Source organism: Embiotoca jacksoni, unplaced genomic scaffold (genome assembly GCF_022577435.1).
Source record: "Embiotoca jacksoni isolate LCO1_2020_lvr unplaced genomic scaffold, fEmbJac1.0.p SCAF_5, whole genome shotgun sequence".
Lineage (NCBI taxonomy): Eukaryota > Metazoa > Chordata > Actinopteri > Embiotocidae > Embiotoca > Embiotoca jacksoni.
Genome location: NW_027185403.1, coordinates 686,194 through 702,080, shown reverse-complemented (window position 1 = coordinate 702,080; position 15,887 = coordinate 686,194). Strand labels below are relative to the sequence as shown.

The 15,887-nt window shown below is 39.5% G+C and overlaps 1 protein-coding gene across 4 annotated transcripts in view; it reads right to left on the bottom strand.

Moving 5' to 3' along the window:
* The window catches only part of fstl5 (follistatin-like 5), a 170,201-nt gene that overhangs the window by 142,924 nt on the left and 11,390 nt on the right, over window positions 1–15,887 (bottom strand). The gene's annotated exons all lie outside the window — the stretch shown is intronic.

The window sequence follows — 15,887 nt, the reverse complement described above, 5'->3', positions numbered from 1 at the left end:
CTTTTCACTTCCAATATCATGGTATTTTCAATTATTCATTACACAGTGTAAAAACAAAACAAAACAACAACAACCAAGTTTGACCTTTGCATGACATGAATTAAACAAAGAGTTCGTGGGGGGAAAAAAAAACATGCCCTGTGAAAATGTCTGTGTCACTTGAACAGCGACACTGAAGCGAGTAAAGACACGGGAAGTACGCGGAGAAGAAGATGCCGCCTAACGCAAGGTTTAACACCCACACAGATACACAAACACACCCACACACACTTTGTATTAAAACCTGCGACGCGTTCGCTCCTGCGTATTTTTTCTTTCATTTATTTTTTTTTATCCCTCGTCTTAATCTGCTATCATGCCCCTCCGTTCTTTGTGCTCCTCAACGCAAAAAAAAAAAAAAAAAAAAATCCCCTTTGTCAAGAGCACTTTAGAAAATATGACACGGCCTGGCTCGTCGATTTTCACAGGCAAACACCGAGCTGCACTTTTCGGAGCCTTCCCGAGCCACCGGTGCCTGCTCATCATCCTCCGGCGGAGAGAGATGACTGACAGCGGGACGGTGACCCGGCTTCCTTGTTCTTCTGGATTGACGCCGAGTCAGACAACGACGGCACCGCCGCGGCAGCTCTGTGGGCCCGCACGCTATTCAGCGGAGGTCGGGGAGGTCGCGCAAGCAAAGTGGGATGTCACCGTGATGTGCTGGACAAAAAGGGAACGCTGAAACTTTACTTTCGTGACTTTATGTGACTTCTGTCGCCTTCCTGAGCCGCTTTGACGCCTGCAGATATTCTGCACATTCGCTGCTTTGAAACTATACTTCCCTTTGTTTGCAAACCAACTCTTCCTTTCTTTTTCTTGATGAGATTTAAAAAAAAAAAACTTTGTCTGTACGACGCGTCGTGTCGGAAATAACTTTCAATTCGAAGAACGCATAACAACAGATGGGGTGGTAAATATGTGTATTTATATATACATGTATGTCAATTTTCTTCAGATTCACCCTATTTTCACTTTTAATTTAACCTAAGACACAAGCATTTAAAAATGTATGAGCTTTATTAAACTCTGAGACAACCTTGACAGATTGTGCTCCCACTCAGATTACACCCATCACCAGCCCACCTACGAACCCATTAAGCTCCTCATGTTGAATTAGCAGAAACATGATTTCTTTTTCACGACCGAGACAAACGAACCAGCAAAACAAAGAGGAAACTAACGCACAAGTTACAGACAACATACGAGCAGAAGCTAGTTTGATAAAGGTCTTTAGCCTGGTGGCCTTCAGAATAAAGCTTTTAGGCTAATGTCAATGCCAGTCCCTTAACCCTATCTGTCAGTGTAGTAGGAAGGAGGCATTGGAAGCAGCATGATAATCTAGTGGGCAGGGAGTTTTTGTAGAAATAATTTAAAAAAAAAAGTGTTTAGAAATTCTTTAGATCGCTAAAAGTGGAAAAAATAATGGTAGAAATGCTGGTAACGATCAACAACGTTACCGATCCCCCTGCAGACACGTCGTAGTCGTTTTGTGCGATGGGACGCTAAAATTCTCACTTATCGCCTCTTTAACGTGATCATATTCATTCTCTACGTATTTCTAAACTTTCCAGATCTCCAGGTAGGATCCCCGCCGGCAGCAGCTGCTGCTGCTCCACTTCTCCGCTAACCCAGTCTTTCATCCACACTCGGTGGATTACCATATCTGCTCGCACAATCAATCAATTTCTTTGCAGCGTCCCAGTGTTAAATGGGTTATTAATGGACTAAGTTTTTCAGGATGCTGCGTCAGAGACAGAGACATATGCACAGTTTTAAAGAAGTTTAACTGCGTCAGTTCCTCACCGACATTTAACTCGTCACCATCAGTCACAAGTGAAAACATAAACGAGGAACTTTGGAGTTCGCCTTCTGCTGATGAATCATAAGTAATCTGAGAGAATTCAGTTTCTAAACCCTCAGCTACGCTATTCAGTCCAAGTCTTTATAATACGCATTAGACTCGTTCCTTTTCAGAACCACGCTGCACACACACAAAAAAAAGTTGTTGCTGTGGCTGCCGTTTACTTAATCTCAAGTCATTTAGTCTAATGTTTTCACCTCATGCTCCATTATCGTTAATGGAGCTTTGGCACAAGAAAGCATTTAGATGGAAGTGAATATAAAAAGGAAAAAGTTTGGGCAAAAGTTGCGGTGCTGCTGAATTGTGAGGTGTCGCTTATATTTTGTCCATCCCGTTTGTATCAATGAGTGCTAATGATAAATAGACTGCACTTATATCGCGATAACTCAATGGACGAAGCATTTAACAATTCTGGCCTCTCACCTACCCATTAACGCGCACACACACACACACATACACAGACAGTCACAGACACACACACACACACACACACACACACACACACACACACACACACAGACACAGACACCAATGGCTGCTGTGTAAGTCGATGGCCTGCTCATCGAGACCAACTTGGGGTTCAGTGTCTTTCCCAAGGACATTTTAACGTGAGGACAGGAGGCGCCAGGAGGACGGGAGGACCAGGGCAAAGTAGTCCAATGCAATAAAATCCAATAGCTGCACGAACTATAACTTCCAAAATGACTATAAGGCTTAACGAACACATCTTTAAAAAACAAACAACAATTACTCAACGAAAGGACCAATCAAGGAACAATTTTGATCTGACTTGATCGCTTCAGTCATTTTTTTTTTAGGGCATATCTTGTTTTTCCACTCTTCTGATAGTAAACCAGATATCTTTGGCCGGTTGGATAAAATTAGACACAGTAAATCATCTTTTAATAATAATTTACTTAAGAAAATGATTGGTCGCTTAATCGATAATGAAAAATAGTCAGAAGTTGCAGCTCTAAACATTATAACCAGAACATTTTAGGATATCAATTATTGCAGGGCAGTTTAAGTTACACTGGATACGTATTAGATAGGAGTACCTAATAAACTGGCAATTTAGTGTGGTATTTTGAGACTTTCTATTTAAAACCTATCCAGGGTGAATATTTTTATAACACGCAAATAAAAAGAAAACACCTCTCCTGTCTACTCCTGCAGAAGAACAATGGTACACTATGATGTCAGACACTCCGACATGTTTAAAAGAATACAATTTATATTCAAATAAATTACGACGTCTTGTAATAACTTTGGTCCCTAATTTATGCACATGCTGCACTGGGTGTCCTCGTCCTTGCATTTAAGCGAAAGCAAGCGCGGTTGGTTAACTGCTGCGAGACTTGTGTATTTATGTGTCTTGAAAGCACAGCAGACAGAAACAGCCCAGAAGTTTTCCCCGGACCTCCCGAGGGAGTGCCATCATAACTTTCGCTCGTGCTTTTAAATCCCCCAGAGCGCGTCTGAGCTCCGGCATTGACTTTCAAATGAAGACTACCTATTTCCACACTATGTACACAATGTATCATGTCTTGACAAGCTCCCAGCCACTCTCTCGCCCAACCCATCTCGTTCAGCAGAATTTTTTTTATTATTTTTTTTTTTTTTACCCCCACTCGGTTCACCGGGTAAGCCGACAACAGAAAAGTCCCCCACAGCCCCATCCGACACGTACCATGAGTGTGCGCACTACGTGCGACTGCACCGCACTGGGCATTAGCTGAATTAATTCACTCATTGTACTTTACAAATCGACTGTCAGGCATGTTTGGTAACGCATAGCCCTGGAAAATAGAAATACATAATTAAAACATGCCATAAATTTGCGAGACATTATGCATGATCCCCTCCCCCCAAAAGAAATGCCTTTTACTCGGAAACTCGCCCGACATGACAACTATAAGTCAGCTTAGACTAATTCTGACTTATTGCTGATAACTCTACAATTTACAGCTTTCTAATTACAGTCAGCTTGTCTGCAATGTAATTAAACAAAGCCCTTGAGAAATGAGAAATTCTGAATATGGTGGATGTTCCACTGGGATCCTCCCCGAGTTTCTTCTCACTGTTTTATAACAGACAAAGCAATATGAAGTACAAGTTCATGTTTTTTTTGTTTGTTTTTTTAACACTGACACCATTTAGTTTCCAGAATTAAAAACAATATATGGCAGAAGTTAAGATGTGTCAATATTTTGCAAACAGGCACCGAACCTTGTAGCAGGTATAATATTTCAGCAAACACATCCACAGCAGCTATCATTTCTTCAACCAGTCTCTCAAAACCACAAAAGTAATTGTTTTTCTTTGCGTCTCGAGACCTCGATGAGTGGATGAAACGCACATAAAAATTCATGGTACGTAGAAATGTTATCTCGTAAACGTGGCCTCCAACCTTTTTGGCCTGTGACCCCCCCCCCCCCCCCCCCCCCTTAAAAGAAGGAATGTCTCCTTCAATTTCTCATCACCGCCTTTATATTCCTACTGGTTGTGAGCAGCTTAGTGAAATCATTTTTTTCCCCCCATTTGTCGGAAGAATTTTCACAGCATTGAAGAAGTACGTTGAAGTGATAGAAGGTCAAAAAGAGGAAAGAAAAAGTTGATAAATGGTCTGAAATAAGTATAAATGTGTGTTGAAGACATGTTTTTGTTTTCTGCTCCCACGGACTATTTTGTAGCCTCCCCAGATTTATCTTCTGACCTCTTCTGGTAGGGAACCACCGTCTTTAACAGCAGCTGGATTCACAGAATCTAGACAAAGCTGACTCACTGATATTTAATAGCTTTGGTTCCTCTCAGTTTCGTAACATCCACATACTTACGTGTGGTTTCAGACATTATTTAGCTGTTAAACATTTAAAAGTTTTTTCCATTTCTCTCTGATATTTAAGCTGACAACATGCAGCGGTTTTTTTTTTTTGGTTGTTTTTTTTCCAAGCTTTACACCTTTCTACTCCCTTAAGTTGCCAATGGGTTGTTGAAATGGAAACAGGAAACCACTGTGGTTGTCCTGCACACAGCTCCCAAGTGGGCCGAGGCAATGCTGGAAGAAACATGCATGCTCAGTCAGTGGACCGTGGCCAAACAACCACTAAAATACACAATGTCAGGGTTCAGACTTCTTCAAGGTCACTGTGCAGGTTGAATTTTCTCCACAATACATGCAAGGATGGGGAAGTAGCCCCCTTCGGATATTTCAAAACTAGATAGATAACAGCAGCTTGAGACTCGATAATTCACCAAGTAAAATAATGGCACGACTCAAGAGGTAAAGCGTTAAAATTCCAAACACGACATCCTTTGGGAGCTGTTAAAAATGTGATATCCATGAAGCTTAAGTGTTAGATATCCAATTTATGATATACAGATAAGGTAACACTCCTGCAAAATTAGCTCATTATTATTCTCATGCTGCCACAAAACAAAAAAGATGATAGACACGGCAATAAAGAACCAGCAGAGAAGGCAATGATTTTGCCTCACAGATCATTTAAAAATCAAAAGCTCATCTGCTGCATCGACGATCTTCTTTGTATCAACGTTTGTCTGAATATTTTCTTTAAATGGCATTTCTGCAAACTGTGTTTGAAACCTGTCAAGTGTTGAAATGACATTTGACGCTTCATTCATCATTTTCCTGTGGCAGCAACATTTCAGCACATTGGCAGGTTGTTGTGTTTTTTTTTTATCCATCCCAGAGTCCGAGGAGGAAAAATAAACACTTTTTTTTTTTTTTTTTTCTTTCCCCCATTTGCTCACTGTTATTTATCCACTTTGCTGAGCAGGCAAGAGGTTTTTTGTTTTTGTTTTTTTCTTTTCCTGCAATCACTCCGCTTCACAGTAAGCAAGTCATGCAAATTTAAACCGGGGACAGGTCGGGGAAAAAGTCGGAGCTGAGGTGCTTAACCGAGCTTCAGTGCCTTGCTTAACAGTGTGAAGAGAGAGCATGCTTTCAACTTGTCATGATCGCATACAGTTTTCGGTGCCTTTAAATAATGCTTAAATATAATTAAAGGGGAGGGAATTCTTAATTGCTCGTTTTTTGCTCTGTATTGTCACATTAGCTATCAATTTATTACTTGCGGAAGAGCATTTAGATCAGAAAAAAATACGCTGATAAGTTTAAAAAAAAAGAATTACAACGCAAGATCAGACCCCAAAGGCTCGAATCTTAAGATTTAAAACTAATTAACTTCAATGAGTTCAATCTTCCAAGAAAAAGAGCCCGAGTAAACTTAACCTACTTGAAGTGTCCCCTCGGTCATCTCCAAGAGCAGGAAAATCATATTAATGATAGTTGGATTTGGACATTGTCAATATTAGTGGTCCTAACATTATTATTTTATTACTATTTATAGTGGTCCCAGCTGGGATATCTGTCTGCTGTAAGGAGAAGGGGTCTGTCTCCCCTTACAGTATTTCAATGGATGCAAATGCTGCAAATCAGAGCTGTTGATGTGACCGTAGCCAAATTGCCTCTCACAATTTTTTTTTTTTTTTTTTTTTTTTTTTTTTTATCGTTAATGTTCATGTTTCGGGAGGTGTGTTAAGATATATGTCCTGAGAGCAGTTGGGTGTCCAAGTGTTGTTTTAAAATGAATTGTAAATCACAGGCTCTGCACTTTTGCATGTCAAAAAAAAATATTGATCACACATGGCAGGCTTTTAGCATACAGCACTTAAAGGTGATTAACATTCATTGCCACGTTAAAATTAGTAAACAGGCTCCAGCTGGTTTTTGTTTTTTTTATGTACAAAGTTAGTTAGCTTCAAGTAGCTTCACGTACCTTTATGTAAGTTTGTGCAGAGTTAGTGAGCTACTGGTGCGGCTAACTCACCTACGGACGGTTACCTCACACTGCTCAGTGCTGCCCCTGCTGGCCGGAGGTCAATGTAAGGAACGTGGATAAATAAGATGCACTGTTTATGCAAATGTATGTAAGTTGGATTTCTTTTTTTTTTAAATTTGAGTTAAGGAACATTTTGTCATTAAAAATAAAAGAATAATTCATAGTAAACACCTCATTCAAGCACTTTCCATTCAGTATATCCAGCCTTGTGCTAAAATTCTCAGACTGTCATTCCATGTTATCAGGTTTTATTCATTATTTTTTAGGTTTTATTCAATATTCCTAATTTAAATTATGCATTTTGTTGTCTGTATGAAAACGTTGAGGCAGAAATGTGTCTTTAGTTTAAGCATAAGGAGTACTCTAAAAGGGAATTTTATGAACAGGGAGGGTTTTATTTTGCTCAAATAAGTCTTTTTTTCTATGTCTGCATTGCCATGAGTAAAGCAGCCAAATGTCACACCAAAACTCTTCTGCAAATGTTTAGTGACATGTAAACAACTGCTCTCAATCTGTCCTCTTTATGATATCCTCAGAAATGTTCACTGGACTAAAGATGTACTTTAGATATTAGGCTTTCAGAAGGTATAAATCTGACACAATAAAGTACAATGTCAGCTTCATGTTAGATGATTTGCCAAACCTTCTTGTTTTTTTTGTTTTTTTTTATGGAACTCCCATGGCTGGTTCCCACAGGAAAAAATATTATCTTCACCAGACCATTTCTCGTAAAACATGAAGCCCACCTATACAGCGGAGAAATTAGATTGCAGCGGAGGCAAGTGGGCCTGTTTCAGCTTGCGGGGATGTGCTGGTTGCTCCCAGTTTGCTCTGTAAAGCAATGATTTCCTATGGAGACTTGTTTGAAATTATTCAAATTGTCAGCGAGGTCACTGGAGGGGAACTTCAGTCAGCAGATAAACTGCTCTGCCCCCCTCGCCCACCACCCCAACCCCTTCTTCCACCATATGCTTCAGCTGACACATCCCTGACCCCCTGTGGGCAGATCCCTTTTAAGCACGCTCAGCGGTATTTCTATGTACAGATCAATTTGGTTGGAGTACTCCAGTTTGTTTCTAAGATATCTGGGAGAACACTGGAGCATCTGCTGTGTGTTTGCTGCCTGAGCACCCCGCCGTAGCATGTCTTATTTGGCAGTTATCGTGGAGCCTCTCGTACTGTCTGCGCTCTCTCACACACACACACACACACACACACACACACACACACACACACACACACACACACACACACACACACACGCACAAAACATCCCCGGCAGCACTGTATACTGATAAAGGACTCCTTCAAGTTCAAAGCACGTCCAAAACTGCGGGCGGCACTCTTTCCCTCTGGGTAGTGCCTCCGTTTGGTCCTTGTACTTCCCTTACAAACTAGGAAGAAAAAAAAATGCTGTGCCAATCTCTGAGATGGAGCAGTTTCTTACAACAAAGGGAACAGAAAGACGATTGTGAATGACAAACATGCCGGAATGAGTATCTCGTAGAGTATTCATGTTACGCCGCTGCATGGCGCCGGCATGAAACGTTTTCAAAGAATTCCTTACATCCCGTGACTGCTTTTGTTATTCCGGTGGATCAAGTCTTTAGCAACTCTTTAGCTGCCTCTGTAGCCTATATGATGAAAATGAAACAGTCGAGGATTGGAGGAGCCGCGCCGAAAATGTTTCGTTGCGTTTTTTTGTGGTGTCTCTGGAAGAGTAAAAAAAAAAACTAAAAAAAACTTTAACAACTCAAACAGACCATATAGTATGTTATCTTTCAGCAAGACTTGCCGTCAGTGAGTCAGTTCATAAATGTTAAAGTGGGTTCATAAAGACAGGCATTTCTTGCCTAGAGGTTAGAGGAGTTGGCTGGTGAATAAAGTTATGAGCTTATATTCTCAGACCAGCTTAAAGAAATCGAGTGTTTGAAGTAAGAGGGGCGAAAATCTTCCCTCCGTCATAAAATGCTGCTGAGATTCCCCCTTGAGCCAAATACGCAGAGTATGGACTGCGAAACTACAAACTGGTCAGTGGTATAAACAAGACAGTGAGCAATCCCACCGTACTCTGAAAGGAGAGGACAATCTAATGTTTGACCTATACTTTACAAGGAGTAGGTAGAGATTGGTGCTTGTGTAATAATGTGTTATTTTACCAGTCTCAGCAGGTACATTATAGAGGCTCTAAACCATAAATTAAATAGTGAGATATATATCGGCTGTAAGGCTTCAGACTCTGATCTTCTAGTCATCTTTTAAGAATGATGCTGCCTCAGCTATCCAAATATAGAGGTGTGGAGTTGCTAGAGTGATGATTATTCTGCTCACCTCCTGAAAGGGCAGGTTATTGACCAAAAATGTCTTTAAGGTGGGGACGGGGGACTGCATCAAAGTAGCAGTTACCTCCTCTGTAATCAAATTCCTCTTCTTCTTCTTTGAGTTTAATGGCGGACATCGATGAGAGGTACTTATACCGTATCGAATGTATGTATAGGATCTAGTTTAAATCAATCTGGGAGGAAAAAAAACAAGCAAAATCCCAAACTTGTCCTGCCCTCTCTCACCCTTTGTTGCAATCAAGTCCTTTCTTCATCATATTTGCCACAATGCATTAATGCGTGTTCAGAACCAAACTGAGTCTTCTTTATCTTCTTGTTTTTAATGGTGGTTGGCAAACAATGTCACAGTGCATTACCACCTTCAACTGGAATAAACTAAATAAACTCTAAACTTTAACTAATTCTAAAAATGATTCTAGAAAAAAAAATAAAACTAAGAAATAAGAATATTCTCTTAGTTCTCCTAATATATTGAAACAAAAAGAGACAACACTTCTTGCTGGAATGTCTTTTTAAAAGATCACAGAGCCTCAAATTTTGACTCTCGGCTATTTCTTAAAGTTGAAGTACTATTGGTTCTCTTCTCTCGTCATTATATTTGAAACAGTGAAGTTTAACATGCTCTACAGTTCCTTCTTGATAATATAATTCAGAAATTCCTATATTATGTTTTCCAATTTGAAATAAAGGAGTGAACTATATAAATGAGGCGTCACCACCTTCCTCACCCACCAACCAGGCTAATTGATTACAGAACAATACAAAATGAATAGTTTCTGAACCTTAAGATTGTCAATTATTTTTTACAATACACCAACAGAATCCTAATTAGGTTTTTACTTAGTCATTACTAAACACTATCCTCTCACACAATGTAAAAAAAAAAAAAAAACTAAAACATTTTGACATCAAGACTATAGCCTGATTTGCAGTCGCGCCCAGTGGTCACGTGATCGTTACGTCATCTCCATGTGCCCTGCTACGATTTCCATTTCACAGCTGATTGGACGCTTCTTCTGTTTGAATCGGGGAAAGCCCGGGAACGCACGCAGCGGTAAGTAGACAGACAACGGTAACGTGATACGTTTTGTAGAACTGTGACAGAAATACCGAATGAGGGAATAAACAACGTGTGTGTGTGTGTGTGTGTGTGTGTGTGTGTGTGTGTGTGTGTGTGTGTGTGTGTGTGACGGTAACACAGAAGCCATTATCAAAAAGCATTAAACAATCCAGTGCATTTTAATTTTAATTATTTAAACCCCTACAAAACATGATTGATAGTTTTCAAAACTCTTTGAATCGGTTGTGTTCCACAAATGTTGAGACGGTTACTGTACTGAAAATATAATACCTTACAGATTACCAGTTACCCTGTTAAAAGGTAATAAATAATGTAACTATTTTTGATTACTCCATAAAAGTAATGCATTTTATTATATTTAATTTCTACCTAATGTTTTAAAATTGAAACCCCCCCCACCCCCCCCCCCCAAAAAAAACCAGAACTCAACACTGATTACTGTCAAACTTTAACTAAAAGTTCTTCAATATAACTTGATTTTAAGATTGAAATCTTTTCATTTTAAAGAACAGCAACCAAAATAAATTCAGAGTATGTAGATCACAGCTGACTGCAGTGAAGGAAAAAAAAAAAATGTCCCCCAAAATCTCAAACCAAGTTTACATTCGGGTCACCTCCATGCTGAGTGATGATAGAACTGTCAACGGGACTGAGTAGGTACGGTTCACGGGTTTTTGTCGCTGGTTCCTGATTGACTCTTTTCAAATATCTCTTTGTCTTATCCGACTACAATTGCCAACCGTCTTGGGTCAGAGCAATGCAAGTTGATTTGATTGGCAGACGAGAGGCGACGCAAATCTAAACAAGAGAACCAAAAGAGAGCTCAAAATTAAAGAGCATCTTGCCAGATGTAGACGGAAAGTATTCCTGCGAAGGGAAAAGATACGAAACAAAAGAATGAATGTTATGTTCTTCATATAAGCCTTTTACTGAAAAGAATACATTTAACCCCTTTTTTGAATAGTAACTAATTTAATTACATATTTTTTTTCCCTCATTAACTATAACAGATGACATTTATTTTTTTTTAACTACGGACTCCTTCATGCTGACAGTCACACGATAACGTTTGTTTATCACTTTTCATTCCATGCAGAGGATTCAGTCGTCAAGGGGTGTTGATCCGACGTATCCCAGGACAACGAGGTGAACTTCAATTTCCAAGGCTTGTTGTCAAACTTTAACTTTAATTGCTTTAAATGTTGTTGTTGACAAGACTCCACGTTGGCATGTGAGGTCAGTGGATGTTACGATGTCCTCTGTTGCATCTACTGCTCTTTCTCATTTTAATAGTTAACTCTGATGCCCAAAAAATGTATTTCTCTTTTGCAGTGATGAGATAAAAGACTTAAACCATAACTACTGCTTTGCTACTTTCCACTCGGTGTGGTTTATAACGGTGTTTTATGGCTGAGCAGTAAAGCCTAAGTACAGTCCTGATCTGCCTGCTTTGTTTTTTTGGCAACAACCTGGCAGCTCCATAATCACAGTTGTGACACTGCGCTGCCAGAGATCACTTGTCTGTTTCATTTTCTGGCCCGTACCGTCACATTTTGCTCCTTTCGAGGTTCAACTGATGAAGTTTTGAGTTTCTTTGCTTTTGTGCCATTTCATGGATCGAGTCACGGCGACTGTCGCCGCTCATGGTAACTGCCCGGTTCCTTCTGTTTATTGCAAGCTGTTGCAGCAGCTGGAAACATTAAAAAAAAACACAACTTCCTGTGTGCTGCGGATTTTTCTTCTTTTTTTTTTTTTTTTCCTGGAAGAAAACTACTAAAACCAGGTGCTTAGAACTGCAAATGTGAAAGCTGTCGTGAATGGCATGTTCTTAAAATCAGCATTCTGTGACGCACAGGTGAAAACAATTTACCTTTCAGCAGAAAACCTTTTAAGTGAACCTAAAAATAAAAAAATAAAAGCTGCTAGAAAGTCAAGATTTATATTTTTTCCCCCTGTATTTTGTCTGCATGAACCTCCAGGTTGCTTGCTGTTGTGGGTTTTACCCCCTAGAAATGCTTTATGCTCCCGAGGCAGGACTTTGTGATGGTTCAGGAACAAACAGGTGTGGTTTGTAGTACTCTAAAGGTCACGACTGGTCAAACACAAGTCCTCCAAGCCGCTGCAAGTTGTGTACAATATTTATTCCGACGTCAAGCAAACACTGTTTGTCTGAAGTTATTTATTTTGTGGTCATTGATGTAGAAACAAAAGCTGTGCAGCTTCAATATTTAAATTAATTCCCGCATTTGCTGTGTTTCCAAATTGCACCACTGCCCACTTCCTCTACGTAGCCAAGATGGTGACCGTTTAAGGCGGAAAGTATCCAGCCTTTCTTTTCTTTTTTTTTTTTTGGATCCTGGTACTCGACGGGTTGAACGCACTTATGCACTCAAAATAGTGAGTGTTAGTACACAAGTGCTCCATTTGGAACGGCATTTATTTCTAAAGCAGAGAAAATAAGTAGAGAAATATATCTTCCCTCTAGAGATGGGAATATTGCCTTTTCAAACTCCCTCTCTTCCTCTGCACATCTAATTTCCTTCATCAGGAAGCACAAACACAACTGTGTCATTGGGAACTTTTAGTCCCCTGAATTAATCCCCATTCTCTTGAGCTATTTTGGTCATCCGCTTTTTTTTTTTTCAGTCAGATTATAACTTCGACAAAATGTTTTTTTTTTGTATTAAGTTCCAAGTCTGACATGACGTCTCATCTGCGCCTCCTTTGTCTCAGAAGAATGTGGCGACATGAACCGTCATGTCATCTGCACAGAGTTCCTCCTCCTGACAAAACTATCATTGTGTAATCACCGGCCATTCATCTGAAATGACATGGTGACAGATGTTTCGGTGAGAGGATGTACGCCGTCTTTTTTTTTTTTTTTGCTACGAGAGCACTTCCTCTGCAGATTCCCAGCTGTGCTGGCAGCTGTATCTGCTGACAGCTAACATGGATTCCGCTTTGTGTGCTGCCTCTAATTTTAATTTTTTTTTCTGTGATCTCCATATTGGGAAGAAGCATTTGCATTGAATATATTTAGCTCGTGTTCCTACGCAGAGCAGGTCATATGTGACCTTTTGGCTGTGCTGCAGCCTCTAACAAATTTTGACAGACTGCGGCTTAAAAGAGTGAAAAATACAGGTCAGCGACACCTGGGGAATTACAATCAGGTCCTTTTTGATTTTACTTTTAAGTTCAGAAAGAGAGAGTTTTCATCACAAATTATCCCGGCCGGGCTCACCTTAAAGCCCCTCTTTAACAGCCCCCCTACTGTGGAAACGGATAAAATGCGTATGGACTTTATTAGCTGCATTCTGATTTGTGCTATTTCACAGCATGGCAATTAGCAGTAGTTGCCACGATATGAGAAAGGCAGTTGAAAAGGACTTGAGAAGAAAAAAAAAAGTCTGCTTTATTTATTTCTTTTCATCTGTGAAAGGAGGATTTCTTTGTGGAGCTTAAATTGAGTCCAGATAGTCGAGCCAAATCAAAAAAAAAAAAAACCTGCTGAGGTCCAAACCTGCCGTGGTCTTAATGATGTCTCAAATATTCTTGTCCAAATAAGGGGCAGTTGAGCTGCCATAATCACTATGGTACATTAAATATGGCCAGTTATGCTAATGACATAATTCATTAAGATAATTGATGCACTAATTTATGCGTTGCTTCCTGTTGGCTTTGTCTTCTTATAACTTGTAGGTGTTCGTATCACCTCTGTTAAGTATTGTGAGGCAGTAAAGACTTTAGCTCATGAGGGTTAGGGTTTCTGTAAAAAAAGAGAAAACATATTCTCATTTGCAGTCAGCGAGGCTCTTCATCCTCTCCTCATCAAAACAAACTGCATGCTGGTTGACTGGTAAAAAAAACAGAAGTGATGAGGTTTATGGGAAAATGTGATCTTATCATGACAACACAGCTTTCAATTGTCAGTCTAGTCAAACAGTTGAATTAGATTAAGTTAAATTACAGGACATTTTTTTACACATTATCGGTTGTAAGATTGTACTTCATTTTAATGCATCCTGTGCGCGTTGAAAAATGATTAAAAAAGCATTCAAAGCAAAAGATACCCTATGATTTCTATATTGCAGTCACAGACTTTCTGTTTTGTAAAAACAATGTCACTTTTACGACTCATCAACCATTTTGTAACTTCCTTACCATATAACCCTGTGTTCATTAGGTAGTGGCTAAAGAAAATCTAAAAAACGTTCTTGCGATTTTTGTCAAATCTTGCAATTTTACTGCCACAAAATCACAAGAAACTTAACAAACTGCAGCACAATTTCCGAGAAAACCAAATTCAAGCCTTTTTGCTCGCAGCATTCACACAAAAAAAACTCTGCGAAATCTTGGAGAAACTCAATAGTAAGTCCTTCGTAGAGATACTGAACAAACATAGGAGACAACAGCTTTTGCCACAAAGAAACAGTGATAAACTGCAACTAATACAACTTTTTTCTTTGTCTATTTTTAAGGTAAGTGGCACGGATAGGATACTTTCGCCGATACAGACTTCTCTCTGGATTTCCAAACTCTTGCTTCTGGTCATGATAAACAACAGTGGCAGGTTAGTTTTCTCTGGTTTATGAAAACGGCAGGAAATGTCTTCACCTTTTAACCGGCAATGTTCTTCTGAGAACGAGTCCAGTAACCCTCCAGTTCATAGCTGTTAATTACAACCACAGTCTTCTGTGAGCCACTGAGTAATGCTTAAAAAAAACATAACTGGGACTTAAAAGATCCTTTCAAGCACATCAAAGCCAGTTGTTGGAACTGAGCGAGTGTCATTGCGGGAAAACTCCAAGATATTTCCACATGATGCAATCTGGCCTCTCTTTAATGTCAGACCAATAATATATGTACATTTTATTAATTCTGAATAGGAATTCCATTTTAAATTTTGTTGCGCAGTTTTATTTATTTCTTTATTTAATCATACTTTCTGGAATACAGTTTATATTTCAGACTTTTCATGCAAAAAACTAAACAAAATCAATAATATAACTTATAAAAAACGTATTTACTAAAAAATGATCACACTCATTTCTTGTTGTTTGTCAAATTTAAATCAAAGTTCATTTTGAAGGGATGCCGGCATACGAGATTAAGTTGAAGCAAAATAAACTGATGAGATTAAACTAAAAAAAAAAACGTCCCAAAATAACAAAGGATAAGTATGCGTGTGACTGACTTAGTGACTTAGTGACTTGCTGCTACCTCATTACTCACTGCTAAAGGTGCACTTAACTCCCATTTGCTCGAGTTGGGCTGCTCAGTGAGCAGAAGATAAAAGCAGCACTTGTCCAGGGCAGCTCTCAGGTGTGACTGTGTGTGTGTGTGTGTGTGTGTGTGTGTGTGTGTGTGTGTGTGTGTGTGTGTGTGTGTGTGTGTTATGAAGCATGCCACTGATTTCATGCTCTTTGAACATAGCCTTAAAAAGTTTACTACCAGGCTCCGACATTATACACTCAGTGGACAAATTATCAAACGATGTTTAACTATTGTTTACCTTGCTGATAAAAAAGTTCTCATTACTTGAGAATGGGGCATTGGGGGTGGCGAACAGGAGCAGGACTCGCCCACTACGACGGCCGTGATGGTGCCGCATGGAAAGTACACTCAAATCTTCCAAACACAAAGTTGACCAGTGGCTGAGATGGATTTGTCAAGTGTGCTTCCAAAAGTGGACTATTAAC